The sequence below is a fragment of the Moschus berezovskii genome, chromosome 8 (genome assembly GCF_049115385.1).
Source record: "Moschus berezovskii isolate FMDL1 chromosome 8, NW_MosBer_1.0, whole genome shotgun sequence".
In the NCBI taxonomy this organism is placed as follows: Eukaryota; Metazoa; Chordata; class Mammalia; order Artiodactyla; family Moschidae; genus Moschus; species Moschus berezovskii.
The window spans coordinates 65,300,761-65,318,826 of NC_142467.1; positions in this window are offsets into that span (position 1 = coordinate 65,300,761).

Sequence of the window (18,066 nt, forward strand, 5' to 3'; positions counted from 1 at the left end):
CCATAACGTGGGTGAATCTTACCAACAACGTTGAGCAAAAGCAGCTAGACAGGAAAACAGTTCACATTGCATGCAAAACCATCTATATAAGGTTTTAAAATAGGAAATGGAATTTGTGGTGTTTAAATCAGGAAGCAGGTCGTCTTTGAGAGCAATGGTGACCAGACGGGAAGACAGGGGGACTTCTGAAGGGCTGCTGACGTTCTGTTTCTTGAGTTGAGCACTCGTTACACAGGTGTGTCCACTTAATGACAATTCACCAACCCACACACTTGTGATATGGGCACTTTTTTGTGTGTCTTTTGTTATATTCCATAATAAATTTCATTAAATTGTCAGGTCCATGGCAAAACTGTGTTAAAAACTAATATAAAGCATTCATGTTCAGTGTAGAAAAAAAAAAATTTTTAAGTGGAAACTTGGAAATAGATCCCTAATCCTACCATCCTAAGTTGCTTCCACTTATTTTTTAGTCTGTTTCCTTCCCACCTCTTGCCATGTATGATTCATGTGTATTTTATATATTTAGTATTATTTTGGAACTTAAAAGTACAGATGTGACTTTTGTTTTCTCAATATGATACATAAGGACTTGTGAACATGTCCTTAATGACTCTTGAAAGCTATCCTTATGACTCTGTAAATGCCACCAAATGGACATACCATCCTTCAACCGAGTGAGTGATTTTGCCCCTCCCTCGGGGAGTATTTTGCAATGTCTGTGGACATTTTTGGCTGTCACCACTTGTGGCGAGTGGTGGCTACTGGCATCTAGTGGGAGGAGGCTAGGGATGCTGTGAAACACCCCATGATGCCCAAGACAGCTCCCACAACAGAGAATTATCTAACCTGAAATGTCAATAGTGCTGAGGTTGAGAATCCATGTTAGTAATAGTAATTAATAAGCAATAATAAGTTATTCATAAGGCAACAACAAACCTCCTAGATAAATCATGATGTGCACCTCTGATTATGTCCTTTGCACCAGTTTCTGTGAGAGAAACTCCATATTATAGCCACTTTGAAGAGCTGGATATGTGCTGCTAGTCTGTCCTCCAGAAGGCAGTTTTTATTTATCCACACCATCCTGATCCTTCCCAGGCCTCAACCTTTAAGAGGCTCACGGACCTCCCATCGCTAATGATATCCTTCTTTCCCAGCCTCCTTCACCATGGCCCATTCTTCTGGTGCTTTCTCAGCAGAGTTTCCTGAAAGAGCTGTCCATGTCCCTCATCCTTCTCTCCACCCAGTGCTCAGGGCACCACAAAGGGACTCCCCACTTCCATTATTCCACTGGACTATCCTCAGAGTTACTGCAGGCCCCTTGAACCAAATGTCAAGGTCGTTTTGTGATGCTTGGTCACCTGACCCTCAGACATCTCTCCCCCATCTCTCTTAGAAGATTGCCTAAAAGTTCCGTGCCTGCCAACTCTCAGGGCTTGTCCTTCCCAGGGCTCAAACCCCATCCTTTCTCCCCCAGGAATTCAAGAGATGATCCCAGCCCAGCCTGCTCTCCTGAGTTTCACATCCGTATTTTTAACCAAAACAATGCAGCTTGGCCTCTCTCCCAAGCCAGGACACTTGAGCCTTTCAAACTTCACCTTCTCTAGTGACCTTTCTGAAACAAAGTCACAAATGTAATATGTGGGCCTGATTGGAATCCCAAATCACACAAATCAACCTTAAAAACATTTTGGGGACCATCTTAGAAATTTGAATATGAACTTCATATTTGATATTAAGAAACTACTGTTAATTGTGTGAGATGTGATAATGGCAGTGTAGTTGTATGAAAAAAACGAAAGTTCATTTTCAGTATGGGTTCATGGGGGGTTCATTATACTCTTTTCACTTCTTACAAAATTTTTCATACATTTAAAAAAACCCACTGCAAATCTGACCACATGGCTCTCTTGCTCAGAGTATTCTGTCATTCTCTACTGCTTAGAAGATACAGTCCGGACTAAGATGTCATACCAGCACTCAGAACCTTGTCTTGTATTCTTCTCCAGCCTGTACTACTCCAGAAAGGCTCTTCTGCTCAGTCTGGCAAAAGCCAGGATCAGGGGATGATTTGCGTTCCAACCACCTCCTGGAGTTGGTCATGCTGTCTTCTTTCACACCAATATTCCTAAGAATCTTTGCTGCTGGAAGTTTCACTGCACAGTGAACTGGCCATTGAAATAACATAAAAGATAAAATAATGAAAGTAAAAGAGGACATTAAAAAAGACATAATGAAACACGAAAATTAATAACAAAGATTTTAAAAGATTTTATTGTGGAAAATGAAAATACAATAACTATTTGAATACATTTAAAATGTGTGTGCGTGTGTGCTAAGTCACTTCAGTGGTGTCTGACTCTTCGCGACCCCATGGACTGTAGCCCTCCAGGCTCCTTTGTCCATCAGATTCTCCAGGCAAGAATACTGAAGTGGGTTGCCATGCCCTCCTCCAGGGGATCTTCCTGACCCAGAGATGGAACACAGCATCTCTTCTCCTGCATTGCTGCTGGGTTCTTTACCACTAGCGCCACCTAGGTAGCCCAAAATGTGTGTAGGTTTATGACTACAGTTGTACCTGGATATATCTTAGAGATCTTCCTTTCTCAAAGTTGATCACTAAGGGTTCAGGATCTAATGTCAGATGTATGAAATTCTTTACAATATTAAATAATCTGCTGTAAACATCTGCAAATTTCCCTGGAAACAAATAGGTAAGAGTTTCTGCAATTTCTCAACCAATATGTGTAGCCCATATAACTGATAGTACTATTGGACTATACTTAGATGCTTCATCACATGTACAGACTTTATGTTTCACCAAATCATCCAAGGCAAATTCTGTGCTAGTACCAAAATTCTACATCATGTTGAAGTGAAAGTCCCTTAGTCGTGCCCAATTCTTTGTGACCCCATGGACTGTAGCCTGCCAGGCCCCTCTGTCCATGGAACTCTCCAAGCAAGAATACTGGAGTGGGTAGCCCTTCCCTTCTCCAGGGGATCTTCCCAACCCAGGTCTCCCGCATTGCAGGCAGATTATTTACTATCTGAGCCACCAGGCAAGTCCCTCCATCAAATCCAGTTCAGTAGTTCAGTCGTGTCCAACTCTTTGCGACCCCATGAATCACAGCACGCCAGGCCTCCCTGTCCATCACCAACTCCCGGAGTTCACTCAAACTCACGTCCATCGAGTCAGTGATGCCATCCAGCCATCTCATTCTCTATCATCCCCTTCTCTTCCTGCCTCCAATCCCTCCCAGCATCAGAGTCTTTTCCAGTGAGTCAGCTCTTCGCATGAGGTGGCCAAAGTATTGGAGTTTCAGCTTCAACATCAGTCCTTCCAGTGAACACCCAGGATTGATCTCCTCGCAGTCCAAGGGACTCTCAAGAGTCTTCTCCAACACCACAGTTCAAAAGCATCAATTCTTCGGCGCTCAGCTTTCTTTACAGTCCAACTCTCACATCCATACATGATCACTGGAAAAACCGTAGCCTTGATTAGACGGACCTGGGTTGGCAAAGTAATGTCTCCGTCAAGTTCAGTTCAGTTCAGTTCAGTTCAGTCTCTCAGTCGTGTCCGACTCTCCGCGACTCCATGAATCACAGCACGCCAGGCCTCCCTGTCTATCACCAACTCCCGGAGTTCACTCAAACTCATGTCCACAGAGTCGGTGATGCCATCCAGCCATCTCATTCTCTGTCGTCCCCTTCTCCTCCCGCCCGCAACCTTTCCCAGCATCAGAGTCTTTTCAAGTGAGTCAACTCGTTGCATGAGGTGGCCAAAGTATTGCAGTTTCAGCTTTAGCATCAGTCCCTCCAATGAACACCAGGATTGATCTCCTTTAGAATGGACTGGTTGGATCTCCTTGCAGTATAAGGGACTCTCAAGAGTCTTCTCCAACACCACAGTTCAAAAGCATCGATTCTTCAGCGATCAGCTTTCTTCACAGTCCAACTCTCACATCTATACATGACCACAGGAAAAACCATTGCCTTGACTAGACGGACCTTGGTTGGCAAAGTAATGTCTCTGCTTTTTAATATACTATCAAGGTTGGTCATAACTTTCTTTCTATCAAATAGCAAATTTCCCCCACAACTTTCAAGAAACTTATACCAAATCATGTAACCATTTATGAGGAGGCGAGGAGGCAGGAAGTGCTACATTCTTCTTTTGCCCCCAACTTCTAATATCTCAAGAGAGGGAATGCCCTGACAGTCCAATGGTTAAGACTTGGTCCTTCCACAGCTCAGGGCCTGGGGTCAGTCCCTCATGGGGGTACTAAGATCCCATATGCTGAGTCCCACAACCAAAAAAATTTGCATGATAAATTTGATAAAGGTGATATTCAGTTCAGTTCAGTTGCTCACTCGTATCCGACTCTTTGCGACCCCGTGAATCACAGCACGCCAGGCCTCCCTGTCCATCACCAACTCCCAGAGTTCACTCAAACTCATGTCCATCGAGTCGGTGATGCCATCCAGCCATCTCATTCTCTGTCGTCCCCTTCTCCTCCCGCCCCCAATCCTTCCCAGCATCAGTCTTTTCCAGTGAGTCACTCGTCGCATGAGGTGGCCAAAGTATTGGGAGTTTCAGCTTTAGCATCAGTCCTTCCAATGAACACCCAGGATTTAGGAAACAGTTAATCTAAATTAACCAAAAGAATCAATAATCAGTGCTTTGGAAGACCTTTATGAATGACTGCTGCTGCTGCTAAGTCACTTCAGTCGTGTCCGACTCTGTGTGACCCCATAGACGGCAGCCCACCAGGCTCCCCCGTCCTTGGGATTCTCCAGGCAAGAACACTGGAGTGGGTTGCCATTTCCTTCTCCGATGCATGAAAGTGAAAAGTGAAAGTGAAGTCGCTCAGTCGTGTCCGACTCTTAGCGACGCCACGGACTGTAGCCTACCAGGCTCCTCCGTCCATGGGGTCTCTTATATACTATCTTTTGCTACTGCTACTGCTGCTGCTAAGTCATTTCAGTTGTGTCCGACTCTGTACGACCCCATAGACGGCAGCCCACCAGGCTCCCCCGTCCCTGGGATTCTCCAGGCAAGAACACTGGAGTGGGTTGCCATTTCTTTCTCCAATGCATGAAAGTGAAGTGAGAGTGAAGTTACTCAGTCGTGTCCAACTCCTAGTGACCCCATGGACTGCAGCCTACCAGGCTCTTCCGTCCATGGGATTTTCCAGGCAAGAGTTCTGGAGTATGCTGCCATTGCCTTCTCTGAGGTACTATCTTTTACGACATTGAAACCAGTCACTTACTTGACCTTACTTTCTTTACGGCAGAAGTGCCTAACGACCAATCAGTGCGGTAAAATTGATCACGGCAAAGAGTTTACGCCAAGATGCCAGATGCAGGTTAGGTTCTAGGAACTGAGAACACAGTTAAAAAGACACATCTTGGGACACAACCTGGACTTATTGACTCAAGTCTGGGAGTGGATTTCAGGAATATGCATTTCAGCAGTTCTTCAGGTAATTCTTTTTTTAAAAAAAGCTGGTAAATATATGTGACATAAAATATGCATCTAAACCACTTAAAAAATAATTTTATTCATTCATTTTGGCCATGCTCGGCCTTGTTACTGCGGGGGCGTTTCTCTCGTTGTGGCGAGATGGGAGCTTCTCGTGGCGGTGGCTTTTCTTGTTGCAGAGTGCGGGCTCTAGGGCGCACACAGCCTTCAGTAGTTGTGGCACGTGGACTCAGAAGCTGCAGCTCCCCTGGCTGTAGGGCACAGGCTCAATGGTGCACGCGCCCAGTTGCTCCTAGGCATGTGGGATCTTCCCAGGCCAGGAATGGAACCTGTGTCTCCCACATTGGTAGGTGGATTCTTTACAACTGAGCCACTGGGGAAGCCCAACATTTATACCATTTTTAAGTGAATAGTCCTGTACAGGCGGTAGTCACATCAACACTGTTGGGTAGTTATCGGTTTCCAAAACTTCTCTCAAAACTCACCCCAAATGAAAGCTCTGTGGTCATTAAGCAATAACTCCCCAAACTTCTGGTAATCTTCTCTAATCCACTCTCTGTCTCTATGAGTTGGCCTTTTCTAGATAGTTCATGTAAGTGAGATCATACAATATGTGTCCTTTTGTGTCTGACTTGTTTCACTTAATGTAAGTATTTTCAGTTTCATCCACAGTGTAGCATGTATCATAACCTCATTCCTCTAATGACTGAATAATATCCCATCTCATGGATGCATCACATGCTATTTTCCCATTCATTTTTCTATTGATTGACAAACACTCCACCTTTTAGCTGTTGTGAATAATGCCTCTATGAACTTTGGTCTTTGAGTATCTGTTCAAGTCCCTGTTTTCATTTTTTTTTTTTTTTGGTGTATATACCTAGTAGTGGAATTGCTGGGTCATAGATGATTTTATGTTTAACTTTTTGAGGCATGCCAAACTATTTTCTACATGTTCCATTTTACATTCCCATGCACAACAGTTCCATCCCCAACCTCACCAACACTTGTTATTTTCCATGTGTTTTTTTTCTTTAATTGTAAGCCCATCACTTCATGGGAAATAGATGGGGAAACAGTGGAAACAGTGTCAGACTTTATTTTTCTGGGCTCCAAAATCACTGTGGATGCTGATTGCAGCCATGAAATTAAAAGACGCTTACTCCTTGGAAGGAAAGTTATGACCAGCCTAGATAGCATATTAAAAAGCAGAGACATTACTTTGCCAACCAAGGTCCGTCTAGTCAAGGCTATGGTTTTTCCCGTGGTCATGTATGGATGTGAGAGTTGGACTGTGAAGAGAGCTGATCGCCGAAGAATTGATGCTTTTGAACTGTGGTGCTGGAGAAGACTCTTGAGAGTCCCTTGGACTGCAAGGAGATCCAACCAGTCCATTCTAAAGGAGATCAATCCTGGGTGTTCATTGGAAGGACTGATGCCAAGGCTGAAACTGCAATACTTTGGCCACCTGATGCGACGAGTTGACTCACTGGAAAAGAGTCTGATGCTGGGAGGGATTGGGGGTGGGAGGAGACGGGGACGACAGAGAATGAGATGGCTGGATGGCATCACCGACTCTGTGGACATGAGTTTGAGTGAACTCCGGGAGTTGGTGATGGACAGGGAGGCCTGGCGTGCTGTGGTTCATGGGGTCGCAAAGAGTCGGACACGACTGAGTGACTGAACTGAACTGAACTGAAGCATCGTGGTAGATGTGAAGTAGTACTTCATTGTGGTTTTCTTCTGATAATTCTCATGCATACTAAAGTTGGACAACTCTACTGTTTAAAAAGGAGACAGAACTTTCAACAGAGAGGGATAGGACTCAGGTAAAGGGAAGGGGATCTTTGTCAATTTTTCAAAGAGTGAGTTTTCTTTGTTGTTTTAAACAAACACTGGTTCCTAGTGCTGAGTTCAGTGTCCCATCAGTAGCACCTCATAGTCCTGAAGCAGCTTTGAAGAGTTTAGGTGTTGGGAGGGAGAGCGTGAGATCTTCTAAGAAGACTGGGCAGACAGTGACTGAGCTGGGAGCGAGGGGCAGGATGAGTGACGATGGAGCCCTGCAGTCGTGGACCCACTCTCGTGAAGCTCTTACCAGTGGAAGGGACAGAATCTGATCCTCTCTCCAGAGTCTAATGGTTTTGTGTGTTGTCTTTGAAGGATAACTTTGCCTTTTTAGGAAGAGCTACAATGAGAATTGTCTTTGCTCATAGCTCAGTCGGTAAAGAATCTACCTGCAGTGCAGGAGACCCAGGTTTGATTCCTGGGTTGGGAAGATCCCCTGGAGAAGGAAATGGCAACCCACTCCAGTATTCTTGCCTGGAGAATCCCATGGACAGAGGAACCTGGCAGGTAACAGTCCTTGGAGTCACAAGAGTTGGACGTGACTTAGCAACTAAACCACCACCACCATAATGAGAATTAACAGTGGGAAGAGTGCCATCCAGCTTTTTAATAAAAAGCAAACAAACATGTGAGACAGAGATGGAGAGAATAGCTCCTCTGCCTTCCCACCAGCGGTGTCTGTGGAACAGTGCTTCCGTTCCGTTCCGTCGCTCAGTCGTGTCCGACTCTATGCGACCCCGTGGACTGTAGCCTACCAGGCTTCTCCATCCATGGGATTCTCCAGGCAAGAATACTGGAGTGGGTTACCGTTTCCTTCTCCAGGGGATCTTCCCGACCCAGGGATCGAACCCGGGTCTCCCGCATTGGAGGCAGACGCTTTAACCTCTGAGCCACCAGGGAAGCCTGGAACAGTGCTTAGTGGGCAAGATATCAGGCTCTGGATCCATTTTGAGAGATGTCCAATCAGAGTTTTCTTGTATTCCAGGACTTTAGTCCAGGCTGCATGAAAATCTATCTGGAGGTTGGGGATCCTCCCCCATGACCCCTCATCACCCTCATTGAGAAGCTGCTGCCTATTAGCTATGGGGGTTCTGAGTGTCTGGGAAGCGTTGGATGGGCTGCAGAGCTAACCCCTGAGTCCCCATAGAGGCTGCCTTCTCCCAAATGCCAAATCCTGCCAGAAAAAACACTCATTTTAGGTGGAATTCTGCTTCTTGGGCTACACTGGGCCAATTAGCATAGCAGGGCTTTGTGGGTAAGCACACTCTCAATGGGACTTGTAAGGGCCACAGTCAGGAGATCAAATAACCCCCTTGCTCTCTGTGCAACAGGCCTGGACTCCATCAGAAGGACACGCCCAGCCAGCCAAGACGTAACTTTGGTGCAGACAGCAGGGCAATGAGGCAAGCAATAAAAAGGCCTAATCTCTTAAGGCAACATGAATTGTTGGCGAGAACATAAGGGGAAAGCAACATTAGCCAAGGATCATTTTCCTCTTGTTATAGATGCCTGCTGACTGCTTGGAGAAAAAGAGGGGGGTGCGCGGGGCGGGGTGTGTGTGTGTTAAATCCTGCTAACATCAGTGGGCGGCAAGATGCAATTTACAGAACTGGTTTCCCCCGAATTTTAACACCTACACAGTCTTGTTTTAAGTATCAGTGACTACTGTTGACTGAGTACTCCTTCTGTGACAGGTATTTTATATTTAATAGCTTACCTAATCCTTGTGATCCTAAAAAATTAGCAGTATCATCATCCTATGTCAGGTTCAGTGCAAGAAACAAGTTCTAGGTATTTTGAGCAAAAGGGTATTTTTGTATCAGAAATCAAGTGCAAATAAGATTATGGTAAGAGCTGCATATGCAAAGGGCTGATAAAAGCTCTATCTATAAGGACCCACTACATGGCTGAGACATCGGGAAGCTACTATAGCTGCCAACATGGCTACTGTCACATGACTTCTCCCAGCCTGAAGCTGATGACCCTCTTTCTTGACTGCCTCTAGACTCACAACATCCAAGCATGCCTTGGCAGGAGGAATTGGTTCCTTCCCTCAGCTCCAAACCTCCCATGAGAACCACCAACTAGTGGAACTTACTTCCTGTCCATAACTTTAGCTGCAAGGGAGCCTGGGGAACTTTCCAAGCTCTCCAAGGAAGGAGGGTGGAATTGACAATAAGTGCACCTCACCTTCTCATTTTTAAGGAGGTTAAGTCATTTGTACAAGGTCACACAACTAGTGGGTAGTGGAGCCATTACTTAAGCCCAAGATTGCAAGACCTGGAAGCCTGTTTTTTCTCTCTACTTCTGGGAAACATAGGAGGAAAAACACTCTACATGTTCTAAGCATTCTTATTAATTATAATTACATCAGTGGTTATTATCAGATCTCAGATTAAATTGCAAGATTATTATGGATAAAATGACTCTGGCAATCATGAGAAATTAATTGTTCCAGTACCAGGGGAGAGAGGGTTCAGAGGGAGTGGTAAGAGAACATAAAGGTGACTATTCTGAGCTTCGCTGCAGAACAAACCTATATCCTCCTATGTCTCTGTTCCAGGCTGTAGGTTTCTGACCCTTTGTCATGGGGGAAGAGTTAAAAGCACCCTTGTTGGAGGATTAGCATGGAAGGGCAGTTCTCCCAACTAACACTTACTAGCATGTAGATTCCAGCCACTATGCCAAGCATATTTACAGAGATTAGGCTCATGTCACCTGCACAAGAACTTTTAAGGTAGGTGACTGTATCCTTTGAATTTCGTAGATAAGGACATTGAGTCTCAAGGAGAGTAAATCCTCATCGGAGGTCACATAGTCAGTCCGTGGTAAAGTCAGAGTTGCACCCAAGTCTAAGTCCATGTTCTGAAATCCTTAGCCCCAGGCTATTCCCTGGAGAAGGAAATGGCAACCCACTCCAATATTCTTACCTGGAAAACTTCATGGACAGAGGAGCCTGGTGGGCCCCAGTCCTTGGGGTCGCAAAGAGTCACACACAACTGAGCAACTGAGCACACACAGGCTATGTGTACACCTTCCTGACCCTCCAAGATCACCCCTCACAGTACAAACACAACTGAATCAAGGCAAAAAAAAAAACTTTGAACACCAGCTGTGCGGACACTGTTTGTAACAGAGCAGTGGTGACCTGCTCCCAGGATGTCAATCTGGAGGACTCAGTGGAGGTGGCTTCCATCAGGTCTGGGGACAGCTTGGGACTTGAGCATCTCTCTACCCCAGGGATTCCTTCGTGATCTGTCATGTATTGCCCCCACCACACCCCATCTTGTGGGGTTTGTGGTAAGTCTTAAAACCTCATTGTTGCAGCTTGAGAGACCTTCGTGGCTTGCTAGTCAAGCCTTCTATTGTACACATGGAGAAAGAGACAGAGAGAGGGGAAGTGACCTGCCACAGGTAATTCTCATGGCTGGAATCAAGGGGAGGGCAGAACCCAGGCTGCTTTATCTTCTTCTCAACTTTGGAGCTAATATTTAATGGAAGCGGCATCATAGTCCAAACTCAGTGCTGCCAGAATTCCTTCATCTTTAAGAAATCCTCCCCAACCCTTACTTGTTAGCTTCTGAGATCGTGGTCATGTTCATTTTTTATTTCTTCATCTGGGTGATTGTCACATGGCTGTATTGACCCTGTGAAAATTCACCGAGCTGGTTACTTATGGGTTCTTTTCTGTTTTTAATATTATATAAATTTCAGTGAAAAAGTTTAGTTAAAAAATAATGTGGGCTGATTTGCAACAACATGGATGAACCTAGAGAGTATCATGCTTAGTCAAATAAGTCAGATGGAGGAAGACGAATACTGTACGGTCACTTACATGTGGAATCTAAAAAACAAAACAAAAAACCCCAAATAAGTGAACTAACCAAACCTAGTGAAAACAACACACAGATACGGAGAATAGAGTAGTGCTTACCAGAGGAACAGGGGTGAGGGGAGGGAGAGAAGTGGGTGAAGGGAATCAACTTTATAGAGATGGATGGAAGCTAAATATTTGGAGGTAAGTACACTGTAGGGTATACAGAAGTAAAAATACAGTGTTGTACACATAAAACTTACATAATATTATAAACCAATGTTACCTTAATAGAAAATAAAATAATGTTGGCTGATTAGACTTCACGCAGGACCAGGAAAATATTCCATGTTTTAATTTAGAAGTATTTTCCTTCCAGTCTTAAAAGGCTGAACAAACCATTTCTAGTGCTGCTGTTAATTCAGGGTTTTTGAAAACTGAAGAGTGAAAAAGCCAAGAAGGTTTAGGGGCTCTTTGGCAAAAGCAAAGACATGGCTTTTACTTTTTCTTCAGAAGGCAGAAAAAGAAACACATACACATGCAAATGAGGCCTGTGGCGAGCACGGAGCTGTACTTCCTAGCCTCCCAGGCAGGTGGGGGTAGTCACTGGACTGGATTCTGGCCAGTGGAATACCCGGAGTGGGTTGAAGTGATGGCTCCAGATTCCTTGTTTGACCCATAAACCCTCCCATGTACAACCCTTGATTACTTTTCGTGTCTACTGGCTAATTGAAGAGTTCTCTGAAGAGGACTTACTTTTCTGTAAGACAGGAGTTCAGGTCCCTGTGACATAATGTGGAGGAAAGTCATGTAGAAAAGTCACCTGATCAGGTAAACCGGTGATGGACATTGCACAAGCAAGAAATAAACTTTATTGTGTAAAGTGTTGAAATGGATGGCTTACTTGTTACAGCAGTTAGTCTACTTTAAATAATACAAGAATCATTCTGAAATTAGACAATCCTGGTCTCTAGATCACCCCTATTTTCTCAACATAGAGCCATCCCTGAAGAATTTTTAAAAATCTGAGAAGCCAAAGTGGCGTCTTGCCTATTACCAGTTGACTTTTAATTCAGAAACAGTTGTAATAGGTACTGTTTACCAGATTCCCAGATGAGTTAGGGCAGGAGAGCAGAGAGATAAGATTCATTGTAAGATATGAGATTTGGCAATCCTCTGTCTTTTTTTTTTAATTGTTCTGCCATCTCCTTTGTTGACAAAGTTCTCAGAACAGCAGCATTCTGGATACGTTCACTACAGGGCTAACAGTTCTGTACCACCAGAGGGCAATGCTATATAATGGCTGATGCACATATAGTAACTGAGTCCTTGTGAAATGGAGAAATGAAGTCAATATTTATGGAAAAAGTCAAGCTGACACAAGGATTGTGGGAGGTCTCTGGGCGATGGGGCGGGGGACAGTCAGGAAAGCTTCTTTGAGACACACACCTCCACCTACATCCCCCTTGCAGTTGTTCCAAGGACTAGCTCTGCTTGTATTTTTCCCGCATATCTAAAAATTCTCCAACCGAAAGATCCAGCTGAATGAGGTAAGGAAAACTTGTGCTGAAGCTACCTTCCACCAAATATACAAACATACAGAGCTGTTAGAAAACAGGCATTGAGGGGAAAAAAGCAGAAATAAAAGGAGAAACACATGAGAGGACAGAGTCCCATTTTGTTTTCTCCTGGGCTGGGGCCCTGCAAGAGTCTATAAGGAAGCAGCAGTTTCTCTAGCAATACCCTGTGGTTTCCTATTAAAACCCAAGGCTGTGAGTTCTGTTTCCTGGAATGGGTGGTTGGGTGGGGGGCCAGCTTTTTTCCAGACCAAGCTTCTAGCTGAAAATGACTAGAAAAGGAGATAGAAAAAACAAACAAATATAAAATATTTTAAACTGTTTGATGGCATTAAAGAGCAACAAAAGATTTCTAGAAGCAAGATCTCAAAGAGAAGGGGAAGCCAGGAATCTGAACCCAGTATTTGGCATCCCTTTTCTCCTTGAGATGTTTGCCAGTTGGGTCTTTTTGACCGAAGCACTGATGAGAAAGCATAAAACTTGTGATAGCCTCTTACCAGGTTGCAGGAACAAAAGTTGGACTCAGACCTGCCAGTCAGGAGAAGATCCGATGAACAGCCCAGGATTTCAGTGGGGATTTCAAAGATCTGCTACCTAGAACAAGAGGGTCTTAGCCCAGATTTTCTAGAAGACAGAGCCAGAGGCAAAAACTTGCATGCTGTCACTTTGCTAGGAAACACATTTGCAGGGGAAGCTGGAGTGAGGAAGAACGGAAGTAAGTCAGAGAAAGGAGAACGTGTGCAAAGGAAGGTATACTGAACTCTACAAAACGCCAGTTCTCAAAACTCTCAAAGTTGTCCAAAAAAAGGAAAATTTGATACTGTCACAGACTAGATAAGATGTGATGACTAAATGTAGTATTCTGGAACACAAAAAGAACATAAGGAAAAAACTAATGGGAACCAAATAAAGTGTGAAGTGTAGTTAATAGTTACGTACCAGTGTTGGTTCTTTAATTGTTACAGATATACCTCAGTAATATAAATTGTTATCAATAGGGCATAGTGGGTGCAAGATATACAGAACTGTCTGTACTATCATTGCCACTTTTCTGTAAATTTAAAACTATTCAAAAATACAGTTTTATTTTTAAAAAAGTAAACAGGTTAAACCAAATGAATTTTCTCTGTTGACAACATGAATAATAATAATGACTTGTGGGATTATAAACATACATTTAACATCACTTGTAATTGAACTATATACATATTAAATACTAATAAACACATATAATTATATTACATACATAATTAAAGCACAGCAGTAGCTCAAAGGCAAAAGGATGGGGATATACAGAGTTAAGATATCTTAAAATTCTTGTATTGTCTGGAAAATTGTTAAAATATTTATTTATGTTAGATTTTAATAAATTGTAAGACATGTAGAATCTCTAGGTTCATCACCCACAGAATAGAAACTGAACATGTCACAATCAATAGAGAGGAAAAATAATAATAATAGTTAATATGAAAGAGTATGGAAAGAAATGGAATGTAAAAGAGGTCGGACAAATAGAAAATAGTGAGTTGTAATGCTGAAAACTAAATATCAGCTATAAAGTATGAAGAAAATGCTACAAGTAAAAGTTTAAGAGTAGATTTAGAAACAACATTAACCAAATGTTTCTTTAAATAGTATACTTTAATCATAAGGATACAGAAGTATTTTTAAAATGCAGATGGAAAAAGACACTCAATTCAAGCAATAACTAAAAGAAAACTGATGTAGCTAAGTAGACTTCAAAACAAAGCATTATAGGAAATAAAGAGGGATTATGAATTTTAAAAAAAGGGCCAATCCACCAGAAACATATAACGATTCCAAATTTGTCTGTACTTTACAAGAGAGGCTCTAAACATAAAAAGCAAAATTGGACAGAACTAAAAGGGAAAAAGACAAGCCTACAATGACAATGGGAGACTTAAATACTAATAGACTTCTCTCAGCAACTGGTAGAAAAAGTAGATAAAAATCAGGATTTAAAAGAATTGAGCCATATAAAAAAAAAAGTTGACCTAAATAATGTATATACTACCACTTCTGATTCTCACTATTACTTTCTCTTGAGAAACCTATATGCAGGTCAGGAAGCAACAGTTAGAACTGGACATGGAACAACAGACTGGTTCCAAATAGGAAAAGGAGTACATCAAGGCTGTATTTTGTCACCCTGCTTATTTAACTTATATGCAGAATACATCATTAGAAACGCTGGGCTGGAAGAAGCACAAGCTGGAATCAAGATTGCTGGGAGAAATATCAATAACCTCGGTCCTGCAGATGACACCACCCTTATGGAAAAAAGTGAAGAGGAACTAAAAAGCCTCTTAATGAAGGTGAAAGAGGAGAGTGAAAAAGTTGGCTTAAAGCTCACCATTCAGAAAACTAAGATCATGGCATCTGGTCCCATCACTTCATGGGAAATAGATGGGGAAACAGTGGAAACAGTGTCAGACTTTATTTTTTTGGGCTCCAAAATCACTGCAGATGGTGATTGCAGCCATGAAATTAAAAGACACTCCTTGGAAGGAAAGTTATGACCACCCTAGATAGCATATTAAAAAGCAGAGACATTACTTTGCCAACCAAGGTCCGTTTAGTCAAGGCTATGGTTTTTCCTGTGGTCATGTATGGATGTGAGAGTTGGACTGTGAAGAAAGCTGATCGCCGAAGAATTGATGCTTTTGAACTGTGGTGTTGGAGAAGACTCTTGAGAGTCCCTTGGACTGCAAGGAGATCCAAGCAGTCCATTCTAAAGGAGATCAGTCCTGGGTGTTCATTGGAAGGACTGATGCTAAAGCTGAATGGCCAATACTTTGGCCACTTCATGCGACGAGTTGACTCACTGGAAAAGACTCTGATGCTGGGAGGGATTGCGAGTGGGAGGAGAAGGGGACGACAGAGAATGAGATGGCTGGATGGCATCACCGACTGAATGGACATGAGTTTGAGTGTACTCCGGGAGTTGGTGATGGACAGGGAGGCCTGGCGTGCTGTGGTTCATGGGGTCGAAAGAGTTGGTCACAACTGAGTGACTGAATTGAACTGAACTGAATTGGAGAAGACTCTTGAGAGTCCCTTGGACTGCAAGGAGATCCAATCAGTCCATCCTAAAGGAGATCAGCCCTGGGTATTCATTGGAAGGACTGATGCTGAAGCTGAAACTCCAATACTTTGGCCACCTCATGCGAACAGTTGACTCATTGGAAAAGACTCTGATGCTGGGAGGGATTGGGGGCAGGAGGAGAAGGGGAAACAGAGGGTGAGATGGTTGGATGATATCACTGACTCAATGGACATGGGTTTGGATGAACTCTGGGAGTTGGTGATGGACAAGGAGGCCTGGCGTGCTGCAATTCATGGGGTCACAAAGAGTCGGACACGACTGAGTGACTGAACTGAACTGAACTGAACCACTTCTCAACAGTGAAAGATTGAGAACATAGTTGACCCTTGAACAACATGGTTTGAAATGTGTGGGTTCACTTATATGTGGAATTTTTTCTCACTATATATTGTAGTATATATACATATATACACACACACGTATATACTATAGTATGAATTTAACACTCACACATATATGTATATATATTCCCTGATAGTTCAGTTGGTGAAGAATCCGCTTGCAATGCAGGAGACCCCAGTTTGATTCCTGGGTGGGGAAGATCCCCTGGAGAAGGGGTAGGCTACCCACTTTGGTATTCTTGGGCTTCCCTTGTGGCTCAGCTGGTAAGGAATCCGCCTGCAACATGGGAGACCTGGGTTCGATTCCTGGGTTGGGAAGATCCCCTGGAGAAGGGAAAGGCTACCCACTCCAGTATTCTGGCCTGGAAAAATCCATGGACTGTATAGTCCATGGGGTTGCAAAGAGTCTGAAATGACTGAGCAACTCTGACTTCATTTCACTTCATACTACAGTACTATACAATTTGTTGTTGGTTGAATCTAAGGATGTATGACTGGATATGGAGGACTGACTATAAAATTATACTAGGATTTCTGCTTCTGTGCAGAGTCAGTGCTCCTAACCCTCTGGTTGTTCAGGGGTTGACTGTACATTCTTTTCAAGTGTATTTGAACATTTGCCAAAATTGAACATATGTTGAGCCATAAAGCAAATTTCAAAGAACTGAAATCATTCAGAAGATATTCTCTAACCACAGTAGAATTAAGCTAAAAATCAATAGCAATAAACTTACTAGAAAATACTCAAATGTTTGGAAATTAAACAATATACTTCTAAATAAATCTTGGGTCAAAAGAATGTCACAAGGGAAAGGAGAAACTAACTGAATTATAATGAAAATATAACATACTAAAACTCATGAGCTGCAGACTGAATGTTTCTGTCTCCTCAAAGTTCATGTGTTGAAGCCCTAATCCCCAGTGTGATGGTATTGGAGGCAGGGCCTTCGGGAGGTAGTTAAGATTTAGATGAAGTGACATGGGGTTCTCATGGTGAGAGTGGTACCCTTAGAAGAAGAGGAAGAGACAAGACCCTTCTCTGTTTTCACCACATGGGAATACAGAATAAAGGTGTATAGACCAAGAAAAGGGCCCTCACCAGGCTTTAAATCTTTTCACACCTTGATCTTGGAATCTCTGTCTCCAAAACTTGAGAAAATACAGTTTGTTGCTTAAGCCATCCAGGCTATAGAGTTTTTTTATGGAATGGCTAAGATATTATGGGATATAGTAAACCTGGACCTAGAAGGAAATTGTTAATCCAGAATTCATAGAAGAGAAAAGAGGAAAGAGCATCTGTCACCACGAAGTTAGACTATCAACATCATATTCAACACTAAGAGGTCCACTTCCAGATGCATGAAGTAGTTTGTGGCAAGGCAGTGCTCCCAGTTAAAAAAAAAAAAAACACCTGGAAACACAGACAACTTATAAAAAATCATATTCAAAAGCATTAGAGAACTATAGGGGCAATAGAGGTAAAAGGATATAAGATTTCATTGAGGGGAGAAATTTTTACCAAATGAATTCAGAATCCACATTATTTTCAAGAGACATGTATGTGGTCAATTCATTTTCAGTAAAAATGCCAAATCAAACCAGTGGGGAAAGAGAAGTCTTTTCATCAAATGGTGTTAGAACAACTAAATATCCATATGAGATGAAATGAAACTTGACCTTCCTACCTCACACTATATATAAGATTTAATTTGCCATGGATCATAAACCTAAATGTAACAGCTATAACTATAAAATAGTAAAGAAAATATCTTCATGATCTGAGGCTAGGCAAAGACTTCTCAGAACTAGAAAGATATAACTATAAAAGAAACCATTGATTGAGTGTAGTTTATCAAAAGCAAAAACGTCTGTTCATC